We start from the raw sequence: 8,758 nt of genomic DNA on the forward strand, positions 1-8,758 counted from the left end.
TCACAGCTTCACACAACCATTTCTCTGAAGGACCATGAGGAAAGCAGGAAACTTCAAAGGACACAATTATGAGTGAAATGTCTGATTATTCACTGCATCTCAAAGGGCACATGGCCAAGGCTACTTACTCACCTAGAGTTAGTTCTGGGCATCAGTAGACATTTGGCAGAGTAATCAGGAGTCTAGCAAGGAGAAGATCAGAAAAGGGAGAACGAACATCTCTGAATAGTGAGGGTAAGAGGGTAGTTTTATCCTGCGTGACTACTCATTGAGGTGTCCATTGAAGATAATGCTCTTGATAATCAAGAGTTCAAGATGATGAGATGACCTGTGCTATGGATATCAATCAGCTTCTTTTCCCAGACTTTCCTGTTCTGGCCTGATGGCCACTTGTTTGAGATGGCATGGGACAGATATTAGAGATAAGGCAATGTCTCAGAAATACCAGATTTGTCCAGCCTTTGCTGAGACCAAAACTGAGCCCCTGAATGGGCAGTATGCCCCAGAGAACTAGGCAGCCTCAAAGTAGGAGAGAATTCTCTCCTACTTATATTGGGTCTCTTCATAGTGAAAAGACAAGAATTTATTTTGATTGGAAAGGCTAGTTACCTTGCATGTGATTTTGCCTTTCTTTTTTTTTCAGTTATTTTGCCAATCCTTCTCTCTATGAACTGAAAGAAATCTTATTTATTGAGATGGTTTTTTCCACATAACATCACTTCTGACTGGGGAATTTATTTTACAGAAAAAAAGTATAGCATTAGCCCATTCATTCTGCCTATATCTCTATGTATTAGAGACAGATTAGAGTGAGTTTTATGATCATATATGTTTCTCTCTCCTCTATTTTGATCTTATCCATAAAGAGATGACTGTGATTATGAGAGTAACAAGATGAAGTCTAGTAAGGCTCTCTATGTCTACATTATTCACCAAGTTCCATTTACATCTCTTCATTCACACTGTCTTTAGGCAGAGTTTGATTGGTTGGTAATCTTGTAGCAGAGTAAGTGCAGAATTTACTGCCATTTTGTGATTGATAAACCTAGTTACAATTATAAATTGTGATTCATAAGAATCAAAAATAAAATTCAGAAAAAATTAATGCAAATTCCTCAATTTAAATTGAAGCAAGTAAGCAAATTCATTTATCATTTATATAATTTATTTTAATTAAATTTAAAGTAGAATGATACTAAATAATGTCAATTTAAGAATATTTCTAAAATTTGTTTAATTAAAAATACATTTTAAATAAAGTTAAATTAATATTTAAAAGAAATTACAAGAAGATTTTGGAAAATTTAGGCTCATTTTGGTGAAATAAAGACGAGAACAAGAGTGATGTTTTCTTGGCCTATCAGGGCTTCTGTAAGTGGAAAAAAACAGGAACACATCTCAAATGATGATGACAGGTCATTTCTAACAATTTTGGAATCAACATTTTGTAATATTTTCCTGTAAGAATTTTAGAACCCTAAATTATATTGTGAATTTTATTGAGGGTAACTGGTTAGCTATATGCAGAATATTGAAACTGGACCCCTTACACACACCTTATACAAAAATCAATTCAAGATGGATTAAATACTTAAATGTAAAACCCAAAACTATAGAAACCCTGGAAGATAACCTTGGCAATACCATTCAGGACAGTCACAAGCAATGTGCCTATGTAAGTAAGTAAAATTTCACAAAGATGCCAAAAGCAATTGCAACAAAAGCAAAAACTAACAAATAGGATCTAATTAAACTAAAGAGCTTCTGCACAGCAAAAGAAACTATCAGCAGAGTAAACAACCTGCAGGATGAGAGAAAAATTTTCAAATTATGCATCTGACAAATATCTAATATTCTTCTATAGTATATTTTTAAAAATCAGTGCAAAACAAAATTTTAAATGATGATTAATAATCTTTTCAATCAATCATGTTTAATCGGTTACAATCTCAACCTCTTAGTCTGCAAAATAATTTTAGGTGAATTACATATATAAGCATATAAACTAAAACAATAAAGATTTTGTAAAAGGAGCTTTGGCTTAAATTAAGATACTTATTTTGTCAAAAGTTGTCACTGAGAGAGAGAGATAGAGATAGAGAGAGAGAGAGAGAGAAAGGTATCTGAAATTTGCAGCACAGATGCCTAATTAAAGACTTGCATCCAGATATTAGGTCAGTGCAAAAGTGATTGTGATTTTTCCATTACCTTTAATTGCATAAATTGCAATTACTTTTGCACTGACCTAATATAAAAACACAACTACAGTCAAGGAGAAAAACTCATAAAAAACTGTAGAAAAATAGACAAGAGTCTTGAGCAGGCAATTCACAAAAGGGTAGAATCAATTGGACAATAGCTGTATGAAAAGATATTGGACTTCATTAATCATCATGAATGTGCAAATTAAAAATACAGTGCAAAACAACAATACAGACATCTGAATGACTACAATGAAAAAGGCAGACAATGCCAAGTGTTAACACTGAAGCGAAGCCACCAGAGTGTGCATGCTTAGCTGGGAGGATACAGATTGCTACTGTCTCTTATCCAAGTTTAGTGGCAGGATATAATAAAGCTGAAGTATTTGTAATCTAGGTCCTTCTATTCCCACAATTTTCCAGAGAAATGCATTTACATGTTCAGAAGAAAAACATACAAGGATGTTCACAGCAGTGTTATATAAAATTTCCCTTAAATGAAAATATCTACAGGACCATCAGGAGTGAAATAGGTAAAGAAATCTGAGTGTGTTCACACAATGAAGAGAACTACCATATGATCCAGCAATCCCACTCCTGGATACATATTCAAAATAAAGGAAATTAGCATGTCAAAGAGATATCTGACCTCTCATGCTTATTGCTGCCCTATTCACAATAGCCAAGATGCAGAATCAACTGAAGTGTTCATCATAAAATGAGTATAAAAAATGTACATATAGATGCAGTGAAATATTATTCAGCCATAGAAAATAACAAAATCCTGTGATTTGCAAAGACATGGATGAAACTGGAGGACATTATGTTAAGTGAAATAGGCCACACACAGAAAGACACGTTTTGTGTGTTCTCACTTATATGTGGGAGCCAAAAGTTGTTCTTTCAGAGGTAGAGTAGAATGATGGTCATTAAGGGTTGGGAAGTGTAGCGTAAAGGATAGAGGAAGGTGAGTTTGGTGAATGGGTACAAATATACAGGTAGGGAGAAGGAATATGACCTAGTGTTCAGTAGCACAATAGGAAAATTATAGTTAACAATAACTTATTGTGTATTTCAAACTATGTACAAGAGTGGATTTCAAATGTTCCTATCAAAAAGAAATGACACACTCGAGGTGATAGTTCAATTACCTTGATTTGATCATTACATGGCATATGCTTCTCTCAAAATATCACATATATGCCACAAATATGTGTAACTATTACAGAAGCATAAAAATGAAAAATAAAAAAAATATTTTGGTGTGCTCACAATTCATTCATTTACGAGTTGGCATGGGCCATTATAACATACATGAATATGGCTGAAACTCATGAAAGGATGTGAACGCAGAATATAACATACCGTAAGTTCATAAACAGGCAAAACTAATCTGTACAGGTGGAAGTCAATGTACAGCCTTTGAGGCAGTGGTGATGAGAAGGGTCCCAGGGAAAATTTCTGGGTGCTGGTGATGTTCTGTTGCTACTAGTCACACATTGTCATCTTTTGGTGCAAATCCATCAAGATGTACTCTTCAACTCGTACACTTTTTGGTATTTATGTTAAAATTAAATATAAAGCTAAAAAATTGATGTAGCAGAATCTAAGTGAAGGAAACTTTAATCACAAAAGCAGGCCTAAATAGAAGAGTAGGAAAGAGCCACTCATTCTTGCTTTATCAGTTCAATGTAGCTCTGCAGAAACAGGTGAAGAACAGTGATCTTTTCTTTTTTAAAATGATGGTTTTTTTTTTTTTTTAATACAGCCATGTACCAGATTTCATAAAACAAGGAAGGGGTGACTGGCTATTTCTCTCACATAAAAAAATGGATTTCTCATTTTTCTATTTTTCTCTAGCTGAATGCTATAACATAAACGGGTGAATTAAATGTACTCTGGTAAAAGGCAAATACTTAATGACCCATTTCTGGAAGTCATTTGCATGCATTTCTGAAAGATAATGCATTATCAGCAGTTGTAAATTTGTGTTAATAGAATTGAAAGTAAAATGTACATACCAGTTAGATTACAAAACTGGCTCCTCAGTAGCTTTTCCAAAAAAACTCATGTGCAATATTCCTGAAACCTGAAAAATTTGGCATATTCAAATACCTTAAAATAACATGAAGAAATACCTTTCTATTTCTAAAGCAATTTGTGTACTCTAAGAGAGACTAAGTGCAGTTTGATTTATACAATTTTAGAACTTTTCATGTTGTCAATCTATTGTGTCCATCAAGATTATGCCATGATAAAGTGGTTTACCCTATATGTGCTATTATTGTTTTTCTTTGCAAACTGTTCTAGAAAAAAATTATTGCAAACACACCATTATTATTGGGACTGAGGACAGATTTTTTAGGACTCCATCAATCCTATCATGATTTAGAAAAAATATAAATATCTATTCTTTTTCTCTCTCACTCTGATAAACTTCCTACAAAAAACTTAGAGAATAGGGAGTTATATTTTTTGCCTAATGACAATGGCATATGGGCAGTAAGGATGTTACAAGGTTAATCTCAGTTCTATACCTTTCATTGTGGTCACTACAGATGGAGAGCCAAAAGGGAAGGCCTCATTCTTGCCAGAATTTTAGGTCTGCAGGCATCTGTCCTGTGCTTGCCTCTGGCATGAGAAGTCCCATCCTGCAGCCATCCCCCTATCCAAGAGTAGGGTAAATATCACCCCAAGCATTTTAATTGCACTGTTGCTTTTGTTTCCCCCTTTCTTTTCCAACTCTTAGGACTTTTCATATCTTTTCCAGTCCCCTGTTTCCCATATGGATAGTCTTGTTTCCTCCCTGAAACTGGTCATAAGTCTACCCGTTCCTATGTGAAGATTTAAAGAGAAAACCAAGAAGTAAAAATCAAAACCAAAAACAAACACACACAAACCTCACCAAGAGTTATCAATGCCTTAAGATTTAAAGAGAAAACTAAGAAGCAAAACTCAAAAACAAAAACACATACACAAAAACTCATCCAGAGTTATCTGCTTTACAGTCCAACACAACACACTCTTCCCACAACAAACAACATTCTGTGTTACAGGAGATGGTGGGAGTTTTGCAGTTGGGCCAGTCCGCCTTGCCAACCATTTGGCACTGATGCATTCTCTAGGAAATACTAAATGCTATAGAAGCCAACTGAATTTTTATCTTCTCTCCATGCTTTCCTGCAGCTCATGAAAGAAATCATTTTCAATATGTGTTTCCACATTGCCTTCTTTTCTTTAATGGGCTTAACTTTTTTACGTAATTTTATATGCAGTACCAAAATTGAATAGAAGATACAAGAATTCCGATATATCTCCTGTTCATCCCAACACATCCAGCTTTCTTTACATCAACGCCCAACACCAGATTGGTCCGTTTGTTATAATCCATACACTTACATGGATGTACATTGTTACCCAAAGTTCATATTTGACATTAGGGTTCACTCCTGATATTCTATGTTCTCAGTGTTGACAGATATATAATGACATGTGACCACCTCTGTAATATCATACAGAACATATTCAGTAAGCTAAAAATCATCTGTGCTCTGACTACTCATCCCTCCCTGCTTTCTACCCCTGCCAGCCACTGATCTTTGTACTGTCTCCACAATATTGCTGTTTCTAGAATGTCATATTAAAATCATCGGGTATGTAGCCTTTTCATATTGGCTTCTTTCACTTAGTAACATGCATTTCACATCTCATTCAAGTTTCAATGGGTCATGATATGGTTTGGCTGTGTCACAACCGAAATCACATCTTGAATTGTAACTCCCACAACTCCCACCTTTCCTGGGAGGAACCTGATGGGAGGTGATTGAATCATGAGGGCAGGTCTTTCCTGTGCTGTTCTCGTGATAGTGAATGAGTCTCATGAGACCTGATGGTTTTAAAAATGGGAGTTTTCCTGCACAAGTTCTCTCTCTTTGCCTCCTACCATCCATGCAAGATGTGGCTTCCTCCTTCTTGCCTTCCACCTTGATTTTGAGGCCTCCTCAGCATGTGGAACTCCAAGTCCATTAAAACTCTTTCTTTGTAAATTGCTCATTCTCTGGTATGTCTTCATCAGCAGCATTAAAATGGAGTAATACAGTAAATTGGTACCAGAAGGTTGGGACGCTGTTCAAAAGATACCTGAAAATGTGGAAGTGACTTTGGAGTTGGGTAACAGGCAGTGGTTGGAACAGTTTGGATGGCTTTGAAGAAGACACAAACATGTGGGATAGTTTGGAACTTCCTAGAGACTTGTTGAATGGCCTTGACTAAAATGCTGATAATGATATGGACAATGAAATCCAGGCTGAGATGGTTTCAGACAGATATAAGGAGCTTGTTGGGAAATGGAGCAAAGGTGACTCATGTTATGTTTTAGCAAGGAGACTGGCAACATTTTGCCCCTGCCCTAGAGACCTGTGGAACTTTGAGCTTGAGAGAGACAACTTAGGGTTTCTGGCAGAAGAAATTTCTAAGCAGCAAAGCATTCAAGATGTGACTTCATGCTGCTAAGGGCATTCAGTTTTAAAAGGGAAGCAGCATAGAAGTGTGAAAACTTTGCAACCTGACAATGTGATAGGAAAGAAAAACCCATTTTCTGAGGAGAAATTCAAGCCAGCTGCAGAAACTTTCATAAGTAACAAGGAGCCAAATGTTAATCACCAAGACAATGGGGAAATTGTCTTCAGGATATTTCAGAGACCTTTGAGGCAGCCCCTCCCATCACAGGCCCAGAGGCCTAGGAGGAAAAAGATGGTTTCATGGGCTGGGCCCGGGGTCCCTGTTCTGTGTGCAGTCTAGGAAACTGGTGCACTGTGTCCCAGCCATTCCAGGTATGGCTGAAAGATACATAGAGCTCAGGCTGTGGCTTTAGAGGATGCATGTGCCAAGCGTTGGCAGCTTCCACCTGGTGTTGAGCCTGCAGGTGCATGAAAGTCAATAATTGAGGTTTGGGAACCTCTGCCTAGATTTTAAAGGATGTATGGAAATGCCTGTATGCCCAAGCAGAAGTTTGCTGCAAGGGTGCAGCCCTCATGGAGAACCTTTTTTAGGACAGTGAGGAAGGGAGTTCCCACACAGAGTCCCTATTGATGTGCTGCCCAGTGGAGCTGTGAGAAGATGGCCATCATCCTTCAGACGCCAGTATGGGTCTCTCCCTCTGCCTGCCACCACTCAGATAAGATATGACTTTCTCCTTGCCTTCCACCATGATTGTGAGGCCTCCCTAGCTATGTGAAACTGTAAATCCATTAATCGTCTTTCTTTTGTAAATTGCCCAGTCTTGGGTATGTCTTTATCAGCAGTATGAAGATGGACTAATTCCTTTTCATTTCATTCCTCTTTTTTTTAACTTTTATTTTAGATTCAGGGGTACATGTACAGGTTTGTTGTACAGCTAAATTCATGCCATGGAGGTTTGTTGTAAAGATTATTTTGCCACCCAAGTACTAAGCTTAGTAACCAATAGCAATCTTTTCTGATCGTGTCCCTCACCCTACTCTCCACCCTCATGTAGTCCTCAGTGTGTGTTGTTCTCTTCTTTGTGTTCATGAGTTCTCATCATTTAGCTCACACTTATAAGGGAGAACATGAAGGATTTAGTATTTTGTGCCTATGTTAGTTTTCTAAATATGATGACCTCCAGCTTCATTTATGTCCTGCAAAGGATAGGATCTTATTCTTTTTTATGGCTGCATAGTGCAGCATAGCATAGATGTGGCACCTCTGTGCTATGTACAATCTGCCCAACCTTATGCATTAGTCTTGAGCTCCTCGATTCCTGAGGCAAATGGCATTTAAATTGATTGGCTTTCACCGATTTTTCTCTCTTCACCTAGATGCTGGGCCCAATGTGGTTTCTAGGGTCTGCCAAGACAGAGGACAATGTGTTCTTCACAGACTATGCCCTGGCCATGGCCTTCTGTAACCAGGATCAACTTGAGGGAGATTGGGGTGAGGGGAAGGGGTTACTAGGTGATAAGTCTTTCCCATTTTGGGTTTGGTAAGGGGCAAAGTGGCAAGCCTTCCAGTCCCATGAACTGCAGCAGTGACACAGCTGGGGACATGGTGGAGGGGTGGAGGGCTCCTGAAATGAGGAAGGTTTATACCCTCTTGCCAGGGTTTGGTTTTTAACTTTGCTCATTTTTAGAGTGACTCTGAAAGAAAACCTATAAAATGCACCTAAGCTATCAAAAAAAAGTGTATATATACCACCATTTCTTCATCTAGCAATTGATGGGCATTTAGGTTGATTTTATGTCTTTGCTATTGTAAATAGTGCTGCAATCAATGTTCATGTGTATGTGTTTTTACGGTAGAATGATTTATATTTCTCTGGGTATATATTCAGTATTGGGATTGCTGGTTTGAATGGTAATTCTGTCTTTAGCTCTTTGAGAAATTACCACACCATTTTCCACAATGCTTGAACTAATTTATTCTCCCATCAACAGTATATAAGTGGCCCCATTTCTCCTCAATCTCACTAGCATCTGTTATTTTTTGATTTTTTAATAATTGCCATTAAAAATGCAATTAAAAAATGATTGGTGTGTGAT

Source organism: Callithrix jacchus, chromosome 2, assembly GCF_049354715.1.
Source record: "Callithrix jacchus isolate 240 chromosome 2, calJac240_pri, whole genome shotgun sequence".
NCBI classification, from domain to species: Eukaryota; Metazoa; Chordata; class Mammalia; order Primates; family Cebidae; genus Callithrix; species Callithrix jacchus.